At 39.7% G+C, this 20,142-nt stretch overlaps 1 protein-coding gene across 5 annotated transcripts in view; it reads right to left on the bottom strand.

The window, feature by feature from the left end:
- Positions 1–20,142, bottom strand: part of Myo9a (myosin IXA) — a 214,235-nt gene that overhangs the window by 173,024 nt on the left and 21,069 nt on the right. Inside the window, exon 1 of one of the 5 annotated variants that reach the window (XM_059268024.1) lies at positions 18,748–18,808. The exons of the other annotated variants lie outside the window; for them this stretch is intronic. The gene's annotated coding sequence lies outside the window, so the exon portion shown is untranslated. Of the gene's footprint in view, positions 1–18,747; positions 18,809–20,142 lie in introns of those variants that run through there. 5 annotated transcript variants of the gene reach the window in all.

Here is a 20,142-nt window from a genome sequence, read left to right as displayed (position 1 = left end):
TTAAAAGTTAAAATAACCCTTTATTCTGCATCTTCTTATTTGTATCTCCCCATTTCCTTATTTACTTACTTTTCAGAGAACTTGATATACAACCTAAACTTATATGATTATTTTTATTTTAAGCTTTTGTTTATTAAGTCTGACATGTCCACTAAAAGGTAAAAAAGTTCCATCATTTCATCAAGAGTATTCATGCCTCAAAAAACATGTTAAAGGGCAAAAGAGATGGCTCAGCAGTTAAGAGCATTTGTTGTTCCTACAAAGAACCCAGGTTCAGTTCCCAGGACTTACATGATGGTTCAAAATCATCTATTAACTTCAATTCCAGAAAATCCAAGACCCTCTTCTGGCCTCTGCAGGCACCAGGCATGTACATGACACACATACATATACACAGACTAAACACTCATATGCATAAAAATAAAAGAAATAAATCTAAAAATCACTTTAAATGTGTTAAAAAAGAATACACCGTTCACATACACATTAATAAACATGTCAGTTTAACAAAGATTTTTATTGCTTAAGTTAAACATTTTACTGAACTAGTTAGTTTCCTCCCTTCTCCCGACTTTGTCTTATGTTGTTTTTGAGACAAGGTGTGGGAGACCATTTTCAGGTTCCTACTGGCTTTACCCAGAAGGTCTGCATAGAAAGGACAATTGGACCACAGGCCTGAGTGCAGGTGTCTGAGATAGTCTGTACTTGGCTGTGCTAGGGGGAGGTCTTTTGCTCCACCCCTTGGCGTTCCTATAAATACCCTAGGGCAAAGACAGTCAGGGTCCATCAGAATAGGTTCCAGGCCCTCTTGAGGCTATCCTGTTTTTTCTATCTTTATCTCCCCCTTCTCTTCCTTCTAACTAATATTTCCTGCTACTCCTACTCAAGAGCACTCTGGGAAAATGTGTGGGTGGTGGGTAGCCCCTCCACAACAAGGTTTCCCTGTCTTACCCTGACTAGCCTGAAACTCACTCTGTAGACCTTGAACCCAGAGATTAGACTGCCTCTGCCTCCCAGAGTGCTAGGATTAAAGGAGTACATCACCACACCTGGTCTCATGTCCAACATTTACATACTGCTTTTTTTGTTTTGTTTTGTTTTGTTTTGTTTTGTTTTTCGAGACAGGGTTTCTCTGTGTAGTTTTGGTGCCTGTCCTGGATCTTGCTCTGTAGACCAGGCTGGCCTCAAACTAGCTCTGCCTCCCGAGTGCTGGGATTAAGGGCGCCACCACCGCCCGGCCTACATACTGCTTTTATCTGACTTCCTATAAGAACTGTTTTCAACAATAACAGGTGACACTGTAGCATTTTAAATGAGCATGTAGGCGCTTCATGAATAAAAGCACTGCCTATTCTTCCAAGACAGGATTCTTCTAACATGGGCTTTATGAAATAAATGTTACTCAATGCAAGTGGACATTGGATTTGACTTTCAAAAGTTTTGTTATATCATGTATATCTGGGGCATTTGAAGAAAAATGACTGTACATTAACATCAATGGTAGCTTGTATTCCTAAAATTTCTGCAATTTGAGCTGAGTGACCTCATGGGATATACTCTAATAAATCTCCAATGAAGAGGCCTAATATAACATTAGTGAAGCCATGACAGGCTGCAGACTAACAATACTGGGACTAGGCCTCACCATTACAAGCACCAGGAAAAGCCACAAACTGTACCCTGCAGGAGACCAATTAGAATTGAGACAAACAAGTACTAAATGCTCTAGAACATTAAGGATAGCTTACATAATCTGTATATTGATTGCCAATTTCCTTGCACGCCAGTACCAATCAGTGTTTGACAAAACTTGTTACCTCACTCCTGCCCAATCAGGAATTTAACCTCCATCTGAAACCAGAATTCCCCTACCCACCTCATCCTTTACTGCTTAAAAACCCTGCCTCAACTGAGCTCAGAGCTCTCCTTGATCCAACCACTGTGTCAAAACAGGCAGAGAGCCCAAGCTCGAGCTTGCAATAAAGGCTCTTTGCTTTTGCATATGAACTCGGACTCCTGGTGGTCTCTGGGGGGCTCATGACTAGGGCATAACATCCAACACTAAAATAATTATTTATGTGTATAATTGGGGTAGGCATGTGCCAAGGTGTACATGTAAAAGTCAAAGGACAAATTGCAGAAGTCAATTTTCTCCTTCCATCAAGCTTAGCAGCAAACGCATTTATCCATTGAGCCATCTCACTAGCACTACTCCAATTTCTTTAGTGAGAAGAAAACAAGTACTTTCTGTTGTTCTTTTATGAGTCAGGGTCTCCCTGTATAACCTAGGCTACTCTCAAACTCACAATCTTCCTGGCTCAACTTACTTGGATTAAACACTTGAAGAGAATCCTAAAAGATCTCTAAATGACTAATACAAACAAAAGAGAACTCAACATTGTGATACTGTCCAAAAATATTTAGTTACAAATTTTTCAAGACAAGATTTCTCTGTGTAGTTTTGGTGCCTGTCCTGGATCTCGCTCTGTAGACCAGGCTGACCTCAAACTCACAGAGATCCGCCTGGCTCTGCCTCCCCAGTGCTGGGATTAAAGGTGTGCGCCACCACCGCCTGGCATGGTATATGATTTTTAAAAATGATTTATTGGAATCTGGATTGCTAGTTAAAATTTTGTAACTAGCCTACGGTGGTGACACACACCAGGAGAATCTCTGAGTTCGAGGTCAGCCTGATCTACAAAGCAAGATCTAGGACAGGCAACAAAACTACACAGAGAAACCCTGTCTGGAAAGAACAAAAACAAAAAGTCATATACCATGACCAAGTTGGCTTGGATCCAGAGATACAGAGATCATTCATTAAATCAGTAAATGTAATATAGAAATTATGTCATCATATCAATAGATGAAGAAAAGACTTTTAATAAAATTCAATGTTCTTTCATGATGAAGGCCCTGAAGGAACTAGAAATAGATGCAACACAGCATAATAAAGGGTATATATGACAACTTGTAGCCAACTGTGGTGATTTGAATGAGATGTCACCTACAACATGTCTTCAACATTTGAATACTTGGTCCCCAGTTGCTGGTCTTGGTGAAGGAATTATGTCACTGGAGTAGTCTCTGACACTTCAAAAGTCTCATGCCATTCCCAGAGTGCCCTCTCTGCTTTCTGTTTGTGGATCAAGATAAGAGCTCTCAGTTACTGCTCCATCACCACGTCTGCCTGCCTGCCTGCCTGCCTACTTGGCCTATTACCATGATCCCTGCTATAATGGTGATAAATTCCCCGCCCCCTCTGGAACTGTAAGCCCAAATAAACCCTTTCTTCTACAATCTGCCTGGGTCATGGAGTTTTATCACAGCAATTAGGAAGTAACTAAAACAAAGTGGGCTAGTGCTGTGACAGACTGGACCATGTGGTGTTATGAATGTAGAAGACTTTGGAACCTTGGACCAGAAAAGCAGCTGAATGCTTGTAAGCAGAGCTTTAAAGGCTATCCTAAGTGAAGCTCTGGAGACAATAGTGCTGAGAGCTTTGTAGACTGTGAAAGATCAGCTCAAGAGACTTCAGGGGGAATTAAGGACTTTAACAGGAACTGAGCTAAACGCCATTCTTTTTATTTATTTTTTTTTTATTTATTTATTATGTATACAGTATTCTGCCTGCATCTGTCCTTGCAGGCCAGAAGAGGGCACCAGATCACATTACAAGTGGTTGTGAGCCACCATGTGGTTGCTGGGAATTGAACTCAGGACCTCCGGAAGAACAGTAGGTGCTCTTAACCACTGAGCCATCTCTCCAGCCCCCACTGAGCCATCTCTCCAGCCCGCCATTCTTGTGATATTTTGGCAAAGACTGGATCTTTCTACTCTAGTCCTAAGAATTTGCCTGAGGATAAACTGGAAAGTAATGGACTAATTTCACTGGTGGAAGAGATTTCAAAACAGTCTAATATTGACTCTGTCACATGGTTATTAGTAATCACTCTTATGCAGGTCTACAATTGAAAAGAGCAAGTGGGCAAAAAGAAATACAAAAGAAGAGAAAAATAATACTAAAAAAATTTTTTTAAAATAAAGATCCCTTCAGTCTTTTTTTTTTTAATTTCTTTATTCGTTCTATCTGCATGTATGCCTGCAGGCCAGAAGAGAGCACCAGATCTCATTACAGATGGTTGTGAGCTACCATGTGGTTGCTGGGAATTGAACTCAGGACCTCTGGAAGAGCAGTCAGTGCTCTTAACCTCTGAGCCATCTCTCTAGGCCAAATTTTAATACTGGAATGAAGGCTTGTGCTGAAAAAGATAAGGAGATCAAGTAGAGGCATGATCCAAAAAACAGAATAAAGAGAGTGGTGCCCTCAAGGCAAGACTCCACCCAGCTAAATTTCCAATTTGTGAGAGGGCCTAAAGAACTGTCTGCTCCTAAAACAGAACAAGGAAAGCTGTTGCAAATGTGATTCAAAGGGGCTAGGCTCCATCACAAGTAGGCAGATGAATTGGCAGTAATGTACCTGGCCCTGGCTTCAGAGTCATGAAAGATATCCTAATAAAGGGGTTGTAGAATCTTCTTACATGGTTAAAGAAAGTCTCTGAGGCCAGACATGTGGCAGGGGAGACCCTGAATGGAGGGCCCTGAGAGATTGTCGTGTGAAACCTAAATGGAGTCAAAAACTCCAAAATGTTAGAGGTACTAGAGCCAAGGGATATCTGTCAAAGAAAGATGCACAAAGGGAGTGGAACCAACCCAAGAAGCAAAGCCAGAAGAGCAGAGCCATCTAAGCTCTCTGACATCAGACATGGAAATTTGTCCTCTAAGTCAAGCAACTGCCATCTTGAAGAGTTCAGCACCCTTGTAAACAGATTATCTCAGTTGGGTAGTTAATGGTTTACACAGGGCACAGAGGCATGGAGTAAGGAACAAAATATCCTGAATATCCAACTGCTCCCTACCACCTGGCAACACTGAACTTGACCTGGAGGAGGAGTTAAGAGTACGTACGGTTCAAGGAAGACTAGAGTAGGGGCTCCATCTATGCAACTACAGGAAGCCCCCCATCCGTGCTGGGTAAAGGCTTTCGAGGTGTGGCAGGTTTGGGGAGGAGTGTCCACACCCCTGTAAAGTAACCCTTCACCTAGACTTTGTCAGGATGCCCAATAAATTCATTGGTTCCTCTGAGCGAATTAGGTAGCGAATGGCTGAGGGTCGGGGAGGAGGTCGTGGGGGTGGTGGTGAGGAGAACTTTAGCAACAGAACTACAGAATTAGTAGTTTGCCCTACTGGGTTTCCATCTTGCTTGAACCCAGTACTTCCCCACTATTCCCAATTCCTCCATTTTGGAACAGTAATGCATATTCTGTGCCATTGTATGTTGGAAGTATGTAAGTTGCTTTTACAGGGGATTACAGTTAAGAGATTGCTTTGAGCCGGGCTGTGGTGGCACATGCCTTTAATACCAGCACTCGGGAGGCAGAGCCAGGCGGATCTCTGTGAATTCGAGGCCAGCCTGGGCTACCAAGTAAGTTCCAGGAAAGGCGCAAAGCTACACAGAGAAACCCTGTCTCGAAAAATCAAAAAAAAAAAAAAAAAAAAAAAAAAAAGAGATTGCTTTGAGTCTCAGAAGAGACTTTGGACTTTGAAACAGTGTTGAGACAGACTAAAAGACTATCGATATTTTTAAATTGTACTAAATATATTTTACATTGTTATGGCCACAAAACTATGGGGGTCAGAAGCAGAATGTTGTGGTTTAAATAAAATGCCCCTGATAAGTCTCATGTATTTACATATTTGGTTCCCCAACTGGTAGCTGTTTCGGGAGGATTTGGAAGTGTAGTCTTGCTGGAAAAAGTATGTCAGCGGAGGTGGACTTTGAGGTTTCAAAAAACTCAAGTCATTCCCAGTGTGCCCTCTCTGCTTCCTGTTTGTAGATCAAGATATAAGCTCTGAAGCTAGCAGTAATGGCTCACACCTTTAATCCCAGTACTTGGGAGGCAGAGGCAGGTGGATCTCTGAGTTCAAGGCCAGCCTGGTCTATACAGAGAAACCCTATCTCGGAAAAAAAAAAAACAAGAAAAAAAAAATGTAAGCTCTGAGCAGCTGTTTCATCACCATGCCTGCTGTCAAGCTTCTCAATGTGATGACGGTGTACTCTTAATCCCCTGGAAAGAAAAGCCCCAAACAAAGCCTTTATTCTTGTGGAGGTTTGAAAGAAAATGACCCCCAAAAAGAATGGCACTATTAGGAGGTGTGGCCTTGTTGGAATAGGTGTGCTCTTGTTGGAGGAAGTGTGTCACTATGGAGGCGGGCTTTGAGGTCTCATATATGCTCAAGCCACACAGTCCAGTGTCTCAGTCCACTTTCTGTGGCGTGAAAGATGTAGAACTCTCAGCTACCTCTCTAGCACCATGTCTGCCTGCACACCATGTTTCACTATGACGATAACAGACCGAACCTCTGAAACCAAGAGCAGCCAGCCACCTCAATTAAATGTGTTCCTTTGTAAGAGTTGTCATGGTCATGGGGTCTCTTCACAGCAATAGAAACCCTAACTAATAAGACACTTCTTTAAGTTGCCTTAGTCACAGTGTTTTATCACCAACAACAAAAAAGTATCTTATACACCAGCTTTATACTAAATTGGAGAAAACCAAACCCATTTCCTCTAAAATCGGGAATGAGACAAGGGTGTCCATTTTCTCCCCTCTTATTTAATGCAGTGCTTGAAATCAACCAAAGCAGTAAGGCAAGAGAAAAAATAAAAGGGATATAATTAGGAAAAGAAGAACTCAAATTATCCCTACATATAGGCAATATGATCCTGTGCTTAAAAGATCTTCAAGGGGGCTGGAGAGATGGATCAGTGGTTAAGAGCACATGCTCCACAACCACGAGGATCCGAGTTCTAATCCCAGCACCCATATAACAGCTGGGCATGGTCCTGTACATACATACCTCTAACCCCAGTGCCAAGGGAGTGAGGAGTGGGTGGAGAAAAAAAGGACTGCTAAGGCTTGCTGGCTGCCAAGCTAGATGAAAAATGAGCTCCAGGTTCAGGGAAAGACCCTCAAAGGAATAAGGTGCACAGATAGACAGTAAAAATTGAATCTCCAGAGCAAGATGACAATTCAGACTAGCCAAAACAACAGCCCCAAGTTCAGCAAGAGAATTTACCTTAATAGCTAAGATGAAGAATTTAACTGAGAGACACAAGAGGCTATACACACACACACACACACACACACACACACACACACACACGGACTTTAATTCACACATGCATGTAGATCATGCAAACATATGGAAAAAACATTGTAAAATAGTCTTTGTTAGGACTGGAGAGATGGCTCAAAGGTCAAGATCACTAGCTACTCTTCTAGAGGACTTAAGTTTGGTTCCCAGCACCCATTTCAGGCAGTTTACAACTCCAACTCCAGGAAATCTGACACTCTTATTGCCTCTGTGGGCATCTGTATACATATGGCATATATTCATACCAATACACACATACATATAAAAATTTGGCTTTGAAGCTAGGCGGTGGTGGCGCATGCCTTTAATCCCAGCACTCAGGAGGCAGAGCCAGGCGGATCTCTGTGAGTTCGAGGCCAGCCTGGTCTACAGAGTGAGTTCCAGGACAGGCACCAAAACTACACAGAGAAACCCTGTCTCAGGGAGAAAAAAAAAAAAAAACCTGACTCTGTTACCAAAAGTGAGCTATATATTTAATGCAATCACCACCAAAACAAAAGGGGGTGGGGGGTGGGGGAATTTCAGAAGTTTCAAAATATTCACTCCTTCTAGTAAAAACATTTTTTAAAAATTATTTTTAATGATGTGTGTGTGTACTTTCAAACACTTTAGGACTCCTTACTCTTTCTCTGAAGCCCCTACTCTGCCTCCTTTTAGCATGTGGCTGCTTACCAAACTTCCATGCCTAACTCAGAAAGTCATGGTTTTCTCTCTTAGTTTTCTTTATCTCCTTCCTCCAGGCAGCTTTCTTGCCCTTGGATTTTTCTTTTAGACTCTAATAAAAATTTGTCCTCACGCTTCTTTAAAAAACCAGGGGTCGGGGATAATTGTTATACAATAAATATCAAACTATTACAACTGCTGAAGTGGGCAACAGATAAGGATGACTGGGCAGAGCTTAGCATTTGTGAGGCAAGACAGGGTTGGGGAGAAAACAGGAAATGGCAAGTAGTGAAATAATATATATTACTTAAAATACCCAGCAGCAAATTTAGAAGTGAAGCAAAATAAGACAGTGATTTTGTTCATATTTTATTTTTATCCTAAAATATATCTCAGATTACCCTTCACTTAAGCACTTCTTTAGATGTGTCTTAAGAATCAAAAAAGGAGTTGGAGATTTAGCTCAGTGATAATACAGCACTTGCCTAGCAAATGCAAGGCCCTGGGTTCAGTTCTCAACTCTGAGGGGAAAAAAAAAAAAGACAAAAAAATCAGAACTATGGTGAATACATCCATAGCTATTTACGACTTCCAGAAAGTCTCACATTTGGAGGTCTTATTGAAAAGACAGATATACTTAATTGAGCCAGGACAGTAAAAGAGGAAAAAAAATTAACAGGGATGCAGAAATATAAAGAATCCACTTACCTTGGGATCTAGTTTGCATTTCTAGCTGCTTAAGACTCAAAACCTTCTCAACTAATGAAATAAATGCTCATTTTCCCAAAGATATCTTAAATATGGATATCTAAAACAACAAACTATGCTTGCTTAGGAACAAAATGTCTGTAACTTTGAGTTTAAGTGTATTAGCACTCCTCTTTTTTTTTTTTTTTTTTTTTTTTTTTTTGGTTTTTCGAGAGTGTTTCTCTGTGTAGCTTTGCGCCTTTCCTGGAACTCACTCTGTAGCCCAGGCTGGCCTCAAACTCACAGAGATCTGCCTGGCTCTGCCTCCCGAGTGCTGGGATCAAAGGCGTGCACCACCACCACTCGGCTTAGCACTCCTCTCTTATTCCTATCCCACACAATACACCTCATAGAGCAACCCTAAAACTTCAGTTTACAAATGCAAATTCTTTAAGCAACTCATATATTTAAGTAACCTCATATAGTTTTTATTTAATTTATACTTTAATTTTTGAACTTTGCTTAATCTTTAAACCTTATAAACTACATTCACAGAAACTTTTAAAGACACAATCACACATACACACAGTTACTATAAAAATACAGAAAGGCTGGGTGGTGGTGGCGCACGCCTTTGATCCCAGCACTCAGGAGGCAGAGGCAGGCCAGCCTGGTCTCTAAAGCAAGTTCCAGGAAAGGCGCAAAGCTACACAGAGAAACACTGTCTCGAAAAAAAAAAAAAATACAGAAAGTATCTTCTCTCTAGAAGCTTAAACCCATGGCTCAGGACATGTACTGTATACTTCATACATGTCCCTCTCCCTAAATGCCTAGCATTTTAAAATCTAAAGCATATATTCTCCCTTACTTCTACTTAACAAAATCACTACCTTTGCTCTACTCTATGGCACAGTCAAGAATTCAGCTTTACTTTAGTGGGATCCATAAGAGTGTGAAATTCTTCCAGCTACTGGTGTCAATACTAAGCTGTCTGCTTGTAAAAAATGATTACAAAATGAGCATCAAAATATTAATATTTGGCATCACTTTCCATAGTCTCACACTTATCCATAAGAACATAGCACTTATCAGCTGGGCGGCGGTGGCACATGCCTTTAATCCCAGCACTTGAGAGGCAGAGCCAGGTGGATCCTTGTGAGTTCGAGGCCAGCCTGGTCTACAGAGCGAGATCCAGGACAGGCACCAAAACTACACAGAGAAACCGGTCTCTCTCAATCACTTATTTGGAATGACGACCTAGGAAAATCTTTTAACTCAAGTGGTTTACCTATGGAACACATGCTTCTATAATGGGCTAGTCTGCATGTGGTTAGTAAGTTTTCAGCTATGTGTACTGTTAATCACTTCGACAATTTCAGAGATATACTTCATAGACTCATATTTGCAACTTCAATACATATAATTATAAGAGGCGTTCAGAGTCATGTGAACTTATCATTTAACAAACCACCTTGTCTATTTTGGAAGAAGCCTCAACTACCATTTTTATCACTTGCTGACCTTTCAACTGCAATTAGAATGTTCTTTATTTTTGCTCTGTTCTTCCACGCAATCAACATTCTAAGACTCACAAGAAAGCATGGGGGGGAGGGTATTATGGGCAAGACAAGGAAAGAAATGAGCAAAATAATTTCAGAAAGTACTTTTCTATAAAGGGCAACATAGATAATAAATATTTTACACTTTGGGGAACATAGAGTCTTTCACATAAAAGTTTTTGTTTGTGTTTTGTTTCATAGCCCTTAAAAATATAAAAAACATTTTTAGCTCTCAGACAGGACAAAATCAGGCCACCAGCAGGATTTTGCTTGTGGGCGGTAGTTTGCCTATCATTACACTAAAGAGCTCCAGCATGCTATTTTAGTTATCAGTAGTATGCAGTAACTTCTCCAAGGTGGTAAAAACTATAAAGCATGCAGGAGCCAATGGGAGAAATGCTTCAAGCTAAGAGCAGTGAAGAAGGCAAAATGTCTCAACCAAGAACAAATTTGGAACTTTGAGAAATGAAAAGGACTCACTGTGGTTCAAGCCAAGAAGGAAAGTAGTAAAAAGATGAGGTCAGAGATACAAAGGGATCAGATTACACAGTTCCTTGCAGTCTGGGGTTCCATTCTAAATGTAAAAGAGGGCACTAGTAAGATGGCTCAAGCAGGTTAAGGTGCCAACCACCAAGCCTGACCTGAGTTAAATCTGGAGAAAGAATCCTGTAAATTGTCCTCTGAACTCTACCTGTGTGCCCACATGAGCGTGCGCACGCGCGCGCGCGCGCACACACGCGCACACACACACACACACACACACACAAATGTTTATAAAAATAAGCAAATGTATGCTGGGCAGTGGTGGCACATTCCTTTAATCCTAGCACTTGAGAGGCAGAGACAGGTGGATGGATCTGTGAGTTCAAGGCCAGCCTATCTACAGAGTGAGTTCCAGAGCAACCAGGACTACACAAAGAAATCCTGTCTTGATAAACTAAATAAATAAATGAATAAACAAACAAACAAACAAATAATTTACAAGGATGATCCCAGCTAAGACTCCTAGCAATAGAGAGAATATGCATCCTAAACTGGCCATCTTCGGTGACCAGGCAAGACTTCAGTGGAGGGATTGAGAAACCAACCCAGTCATATAACATTCAACCTACAGTCTGTCCTGCCTATGGGATGTGCTGGGTAAGGGTGGTGCAGAGATTATAGGAGTGGCCAACCAATTACTGGTCCAGTCTGAGACCCATGCCACAAGAGTAAGCCCCCTGACACTCCCTGGAGCGCCAGGACCCAGAGGCTGGTCAGCCCAGAGACCTAGGATAGAACCAAACACAACTGGCAAGGAAAAAAAAGTCAATGTAATGATGCCTAACGATATTCTGCTATACTCAAAGATTGGTGCCTAGCCCAACTGTCAACAGAAAGGCTTCATCCAGCAACTGATGGAAACAGATGCAAAGACCCACATTCAAACATTAGGCTGAACTCAGGAAATCCTGCTGAAGAGAGGGAGGAAGGATTGTAGGAGCCAGAGGAGTTAAGGACAGCACAAGAAAACCCACAGAATCTACTAACCTGGGCTCATAGGAGCTCACAGAGACTGAACCAACAACCAGGGAGCCTGCATGGGATGGACCTAAGCCCTCTGCATATATGTGATAGTTGTGTGGTTTGGTCTTCTTGTAGGAGCAGGGACTATCTGACTCTTGCTGGCTTTTGGGACCCTACTCCTCATACTGGGTTGCCTTGCCCAGCCTTAATACAAGGGAAGATGCTTAGTCTTGCTGCAACTTGATATGCCATGTTTTGTTGATATCCATGGAAGGAATGCGTCCTTCTGAATAGAAACAGAAGAGGAGTGGATTGAGAGAAGGAGGAAGAGGAGAAGTGGGGGGAAGAGACTGAGAGGAAAGGAGGGAGGGATAACTACAGTTGGGATGTGAAAAAAATGTAAAGAAGTCCCTGAGCTTTTTGTTCTTTTTTTTTTTTTTTTTTTTTTTTTTGGTTTTTTTCGAGACAAGGTTTCTCTGTGTAGCTTTGCGCCTTTCCTGGAACTCGTTTTGGAGACCAGGCTGGCCTCGAACTCGCAGATTTCCGCCTGCCTCTGCCTCCCAAGTGCTTGGATTAAAGGCATGCGCCACCACCACCCGGCTTGTTCTTGTTTATTTTTTAAAGCAGTCTCATGTATCCCAGGCTATCCTCAAATGCTATAAATTAACTTCAATTTCTGATCCTCTTGCCTCCATTTCCCAAGTGCTGGGATTATAGGCATGCACCACAACACAACTATTTGTGTTCTCTAAAAATATAGTAATGGAGCCTAGAGAGATGTCCTAGTAGTTAAGACTACTTGTTGTTCTTCCAAGACAAGGGTTCAAGTCTCAGCACCCTGCAGCTCACAACCATCTGTAACTCCAGCTCTAGGGGATCTGATCCACTCTTCTGACTTCTGCAGGCTGCCCAGGAATGTACACAGTACACAGACATACATGTAGTAAAGATACACATATGCATAAGATTTTTTTAATTTTAAAAAATAATGATGATAGTCTATTTTTTTAAATATACTAATTGAGAACTGAGGAGATTACTTGGTCTGAATGTTTTGCTATACAAACTGAGGACCTGAGTTGGGATTCCCAGCCCCATATTTAAAAAGTCAGGCTCACTGCTTATAATCCCCCAGCACTAGAAAGGCAGAGAAAAGAGGATCCCTGAGCTTACTGGCCAACCAATGTATATAAAATGGTGATCTCCAAGTTCAGTGAGAGACCCTGTCTCAAAAATAAGGTGGATGGCTGTAACACGAATCTTAAAGGGTCTTTTAATAAAAAACCCAGAGTTAGATATCGGGGTGAAAGCTGAAAGATCAGAGAAGCAGAACAGCCAGCCACTAGCTTACCTCTAGGAAATCCTCAGCCCCAAGGGAGCAAGTTCCTGTTTCCTCACGCCTCATATACCTTTCTATGTCTGCCTTATTACTTCCTAGGATTAAAGGTGTATGTATCACTGCCTGGTTCTGTTTCTCTCATGTAACCCAATGTGGCCTTGAACTTACAGAGATCCAAATGGATCTCTGCCTCCCGAGTGATAAGATTAAAGGTGTGTGCCACCACTGCTTGACCCCTATGTCTAATTTAATGACTGGCTCTGTTCTCTGGTCCCCAGGTAAGCTTTATTGGGGTACACAATATATCACCACAGATGGCTCAGCAGTTAAGAGCACTCAATGTTCTTCCAGAGGACCCAGGTTTAATTCCCAGCATCCATGTGGTGGGTAAGAACTGTCTACAACTCCAGCTTCATGGACACTGAGCTCTAACCTTCATGGACACTGAGCACACACATGATGCACACACATACATGCAGGCAAATCAACTCACACACACACACAAAATAAAAATAGCTTAATCTTTTATAAAAAAAAATTATTTTGGTTTATTGTATGAGTATTTTGCCTAAATAAATCTTGTTAAAAAAATAAGGTGGAGAGCAATTGAGGAAGACATCCAACATCAGCCTCCATACAAAAGTAAAAATGTGTACTTGCAACTGCATGCAAATATGTACATACACACACCAATATATATACTCATATAACCAAGATACTCCAGTTGCTTGAAAGAGAATAGATTAAGGTTGGGGGTCAGTTGTGGGCACATCCCAAGTATGGCTTTAAATTAATCAATTTAGCTCTAAAGATCTTAAGACTTATACTAAGACCAATAAATCTCCCACATTTGCCCCCAGATACTTAAAAATCATTACATGATCCTCTAACAAGAATAAATAAAAAGCACAACTACCTCAATCAACTATCACCATTATTGTAGTGTCTATAAATGTTTTGATTTTAAAAAAATAACACATTTGGCACTATAACCATTATATCTTATACATTCTGTTGCAGTGAAATGTTTCATGGAGCCTAAATATCCTTTCACTCATGTCTCAATATAACTACCTCAAAATACATAAGTAGCCAGGCAGTGGTGGCACACGCCTTTAATGCCAGCACTCAGGAGACAGGCAGATGGATCTCTGTGAGTTCGAGGCCAGACTGGTCTACAGAGTGAGTTCCAATACAGCCAGAGCTACACAGAGAAACACTGCCTCAAAAAAAAAAAAAAAAAAAAAAAAAAATATATATATATATATATATATATATATATATATATATATATAAAAATGAAGAAAGGAAAGGAGAGAGAAGGGAGAAAGGAAGAAAGAAAGAAAGAAAAATACAGTAAGTAAACAATCTCAGAAAGACTAATCAAAGCCAGGAGGAATAATGGTATGCTGTGGATATCACTCTATATAAATAAAATGTTGATTGGCCAGTAGCCAGGCAGGAAGTATAGGCGGGACAAACAGAAAAGAGAATTCTGGGAACAGGAAGGCTGAGTGAGGAGACGCTGCCATCATGGGTATACCTGCACAAATTAAAACTGACAACGCTCCATCATATGTCTCTGTTAAAATGAAAGGTTTTTTTGCTTATTACAATTTAAAACATATTACAGTTATACCACATAAGCCACAGGCCAAACAGTTATAGAGAGATCAAACAGAACTCTAAAGGATATACTATGATAACCAAACCCTAATTCTATGTCGAATGACAGCCTTGAATGCATAGGACAAAATTGAAAAAGCAGGAAAAAAACTGAGTCATTTAACATCCCTCCAACCTCAGAAACAAATCATAAACTAACACATGTTTCTTAGAAAAATAGTAAAAGGTATTATTCTAATAAGTGGTCACCAGTCATCCAGATTGTACAAAAAGAGGGCACAACAACTGATGATCTTCCAAAGCCATGTGGCAACTTATAGACTAATAGAAATTTAAGATATAAGAACAGCTAGCAAGAAGCCTGAGCCAATTAGGCCAAACAGTTTAAATAATATAAGCATCTGTGTGTTTATTTTATAAATGGGCTGTCGAACTGCCAGGGCTTGGCGGGACCCGGAAAGAAAACTACAGCTACGATGGTACATAATCACAGGACTCAAATGAGCTGCTGTAGGAGGATCATAAGCACTGATGGAGCTCCTGAAAGAAAAATACAGATTAGGAAGAGCTACATTTTAAAACAAACATGTAAGTATAGCCAGGATTAGCTGTTTAGCAATGTTCACCATGGCAATGATTTCACAGCAAAGCCCTGAGGGACTTAAAAAATGCATTGATATACAAAAATCTTTCCCTATTTGGAAAACTTTTATAAGTAGAACTGAGGTGGGTACTAATCAAAAGAAACAAACAGGAACTAACAATACTGACAGGGAATATGTGAATTCACTATTACAGTTCAATAAATCAAAGACACCCCATGAAGTTTTTGGAATGATCAGTAGAAAGCAGTAACTGTGTATGTAATGTGAAGCACTTACTTAACTTGAAATGGTGTTCACTGGCATTTGATCAAGGTCTAGTTCAAAGTCATTAAGTGTTTTCTGTGAAGTTCAAAAAGAACTTCACAGAAATATGTTATACATTTGCAGGTCATATGGTCTATCCTAACTACTCAATCTGCCTTTACATGAAAATAGCTATAAACAAATACTTATAGCTGGGCATGGTGGCACATGCCTTTAATCCCAGCATTTAGGAGGCAGAGGCAGGCAGATCTCTTTCAGTCCAAGGACATCCTGGTATACAAAGTGAGTTCCAGGACAGTCAAGAGTTACACAGAGAAACCCTGTCTCAATACCTGCCCTCAAAAAAAACCTTACTTGCATACAAGTTTCTAGTTGCAGTGATATAAAGCTCAATTAGAACACACACATATCCAAAAAGGCAAGAAAGCCTTTCCTTCAAATCACTTGCTTTTAAAAGCTATGAAAGCTCATGGGTAAAAAAATAACTGAGAGAAAGGGAGGTTTGACAAGGCGTCATTACTGTAATTCAATAATAATGAAAAAATTAACCATAAACTCCTGTAGCTTCTACCACCTTCAGGTGAAATCAGAAAAAACGGAATACTTCTTAAGTCACCCCATCATTCCAGCAAATCTGCTAGTTATTAAGGGAATTACAGTAGATTTTGAATCTGTACAAATTAAGAAACTAATAAAATGAAATACTGAGGGGCTGGAGAGGTGGCTCAGAGGTTAAGAGCACTGTCTGTTCTTCCAAAGGTCCTGAGTTCAATTCCCAGCAACCACATGGTGGCTCACAACCATCTGTAATGAGATCTGGCACCCTCTTCTGGCCTGCAGGGATATGTGCAGACAGAACACTGTATACATAATAAATAAAAAATAAATCTTTAAAAAAAAAAAAAAAAAAAAAGAAAAGAAAAATTAAAAACAGTTAAAAAATATTTAAAAAAAATGAAATACTGAGGGTTTTAGTTCTAGTCTGAATACAGGTCATAATAGAAAACCTCTCACTTATAATTAGAAAAAGAAAGGGATGGATAAACTACAAAATCAAAATTGTAAAACTCATCTGAGAGCTGAGAATATAAAAAAAAAAAAAAAAATGTTTAAACAAGCTCAATTCCAGACAGGAATACGCCCTTTCTAAGTAAACAGTAAAATTACTACTTTCAACTCTAAACTCAAGGTGAGCAAAGAGGCAAACAATCAATCCTCAGACTGAAATGAAAGACTGGAATTCAGGAGTTTCAGAAGCAAAGCTACCTAACACAAGCTAAAAAATCTTCCCAATGGCACTTTCGTAGAGTACACAGTCTATGGCCACATCGCCCTGAACCTATTCCATCCTGTCTGACCTTAGGAACTAAGTAGGGTCAGGTCTGGCTAATACTTGGATGGGAACATAAGTCACTTTGTACTAATCAAAGAGTGGATGAGGAAGACAAAGTCTCCTGGACTAAAAAGAACAGTATAAAGCAAAGAGATCTATAGAAACTAGCTCAACTTAAATAGTGAGTTTTGTTACAAAGTATAAACTGCATCTACATAACATAAATTAAAATCAAAATTAACTACAGTTGTAGCCCACCCAGAAGTCAATTCCAGGTCAGGGAAAAAAAAACAAAACACACTTAAGCTAATTTAACCTTTTTAGTTGAATTAACATGCCTTTTTCTAGGAAGCAGCAGTTAGAACTTTAATTCTCATAGTTCTTAGCACCTATAATATTCATATTCAGTAAGAATAATGGTACCTAAGGAATCATGAAAGTGTGATGGAGAAACAAGAGGAAAAAGCAAAACCATTGATGACTCAAATGGAATGATTTTAAAATAAAATTTCATAATATCCACTTTTATATAGTGTATACCATCAGAGAGAGGGGGATGACTTAATATATTTTGACAGAAAAGTGTAAGTTTAAAGTAAAAGAGCCAAAGAGAAACATTCAACCAAAAATATATATTTAAGATGAGCCTGTTCTATATAGTGAGTTCCAGAACTACATAAAGAGACCTTGTCTCAACAACAAAAAACAAAACAAAAAAAATAAAACAACAACAAAAATAGTATCTCAGGTGAAAATTAAAAGGTTACTGAATAAACTTAACAACACATGCACGCACACAGATTATAAATTCAGAGATCAATGGACAGTATCCAAAATAAAGCATAGAGAGGGGGAAAAAGTGATAAGGATCAGTCAGAACAGTGAGACAATTCCAAACCAACTGAAAGAGGAAAAAATAAAGGAAATGGAGCAGCAGAGAAGACTGAAGAACTTGCAGAACTTCTCCAAAATTCACCATAAACCCACAGATCCAAAACTCAGAAAAACAAAAGCAAAATAAATAAGTAATCTGTGTTTTTCTGCAGAAAATCAAAGGTTAAAAAAAAGGGGGGGCTGAAAAATGTCTCCACAGTAAACAGCACTGGATGTTCTTCTGGAGGACCTGGGTTTGATTCCCAGCACCCACATGGAGGCTCACACCTGTCTGTACCTCCAGTTCTAGAGGATCCAACACCCTCTTCTGGCCTCTGCAAGAATCAAGAATAAATAGCTGCCAGGCAGACGCCTTTATTCCCAGCACTCAGGAGGCAGAGGCAGGCAGACTTCTGTGAGTTCGAGGCCAGCCTGGTCTACAGAGTGAGTTCCATGACAGCCAGAACTGTATCACAGAGAAACCCTGTCTCCAAAAAAAGAAAAGAAAAAAAATAGCTGACAGACATACATGTAGGCAAAACACCCATACATATAAAACAACATTTAAAAAACAGTAATTTAATGTACCCAGAGAAAAATGACATGTTACGTTGAGAGTAACATGAACACTGAGAGTTGCCTTTTCATAAAAATGATGGAAGCTAGAAAGCAAATAGATAACATTTAAGTTTCTGAAAGAAACAAACTGCCAACATAGAAATATAAACTCTGAAAAATATCCTTTATACATGAAGATTAGAATGTTTATTTTTAGACAGACAAAAGCCAAGAGAATCAGTACCAATAGACATAAAACTCATGAAATGTAAAAAAAAAAAAAAAAGTTGAGTCATTAATAACAGAAAGAGTATTATGTCAGACAGAATTCTAAATCTGCACGAAAGAATATCCTAGAAATACTGGAAGCCAGACAGCTATATCTACTCTCATTGCTTCTCTTCACTACTGTAGTAGAGATGACTGACAGTGTCATGAAGCAAGAAAAAGAACTGAAGTCATAAAGAGGGAAAAAAATAAAAATTAGCTCTAGTGTTAGGCGGTGGTGGCACATACCATTAATCCCAGCACTCAAGAGGCAGAGAGACAGGTGGATCTCTGTGAGAAACCCTATCCTGAAAAACAAAACAAAACAAAAAAATTACCTTTAGTCTCAGACTATATGTCTCTATACATAAAGGACCCAAAGGAATACACAAACATTCAAAATTGACAAATGAATCCAAAGTTCAAAGGACACAGGTCAATATACAAAAAGCAAGCGTATTTCTAAATATTACATGAAACAAGGGAAAGTGAAACTTGAAAAGTATTTAGCAATAAAACAAAAAGATACAGAAAACCTCCAAACTGAAAACTATAAAACTTTCTTGAAAGAAATATCTTGTAGATATACAAGAAATACAAAGATTAAGAATCCTTAAAATGCCGGGCGGTGGTGGCACACGCCTTTAATCCCAGCACTCGGGAGGGAGGCAGAGGCAGGAGGAAATCTGTGAGTTCCAGGCCAGCCTGGTCTACAGAGTGAGTTCCAGGAAAGGTGCAAAGCTACACAGGGAAACCCTGTCTCAAAAAACCAAAAAAAAAAAAAAAAATGAATCCTTAAAATGCAAATTTTACATGAATTGATCTATAAATACAATATAATCCCAATCAATACTTCAGCAAAAGATAGGGCCAACAACAACTAACTGCAATTCCAGTTACTTAGTAGCCTGTGGTGGGAAGTTTAACGCCCATATGGACTACAGAGCAATGCAATCCCCATCAAAATCCCAACACAATTCTTCACAGACCTCAAAAGAACAATACTGAACTTTATATGGAAAAACAAAAAACCTAAGATAGCTAAAACAATGCTATACAATAAAAGAACTTCCAGAGGTATCACCATCCCTGACTTCAAGCTCTACTATAGAGCTATAATAATAAAAATAGCTTGGTACTGGCATTAAAAAAGATACATTGATCAATGGAATCAAATCAAAGACCCTAACATAAATCCACACACCCATGAACACCTAATTTTTGACAAAGAAGCCAAAATTATACAATGGAAAAAGAAAACATCTTCAACAAATGGTGCTGGCATAACTGGATGTCAGCATGTAGAAGAACGAAAAAAGATCCTTATCTATTGCCCAGCATAAAACTCAAGTTCAAGTGGATCAAAGACCTCAACATAAATCCAGTTATACTGAACCTTATACAAGAGAAAGTGGGAAGGAGCCTTGAACGCATTGGCACAGGAGACTACTTCCTGAATATAACAACAGTAGCACAGACACTGAGATGGACAATTAATAAATGGAACCTCCTGAAATTGAAAAGTGTGGGGCATTTACCCACCAACCCCACAGCTCCCCAGAGTTTTCTTGAGTGCGAGCAGCAGGAAATACTAGATAGAAGGATTTAGATTGTGGAGATAAACAGAAAATAAAGGATAGCCTC

Source organism: Peromyscus eremicus, chromosome 7, assembly GCF_949786415.1.
Source record: "Peromyscus eremicus chromosome 7, PerEre_H2_v1, whole genome shotgun sequence".
Lineage (NCBI taxonomy): Eukaryota > Metazoa > Chordata > Mammalia > Rodentia > Cricetidae > Peromyscus > Peromyscus eremicus.
Note: the sequence above shows the minus strand (reverse complement) of the source record. Positions and strands in the feature narration are given on the sequence as shown.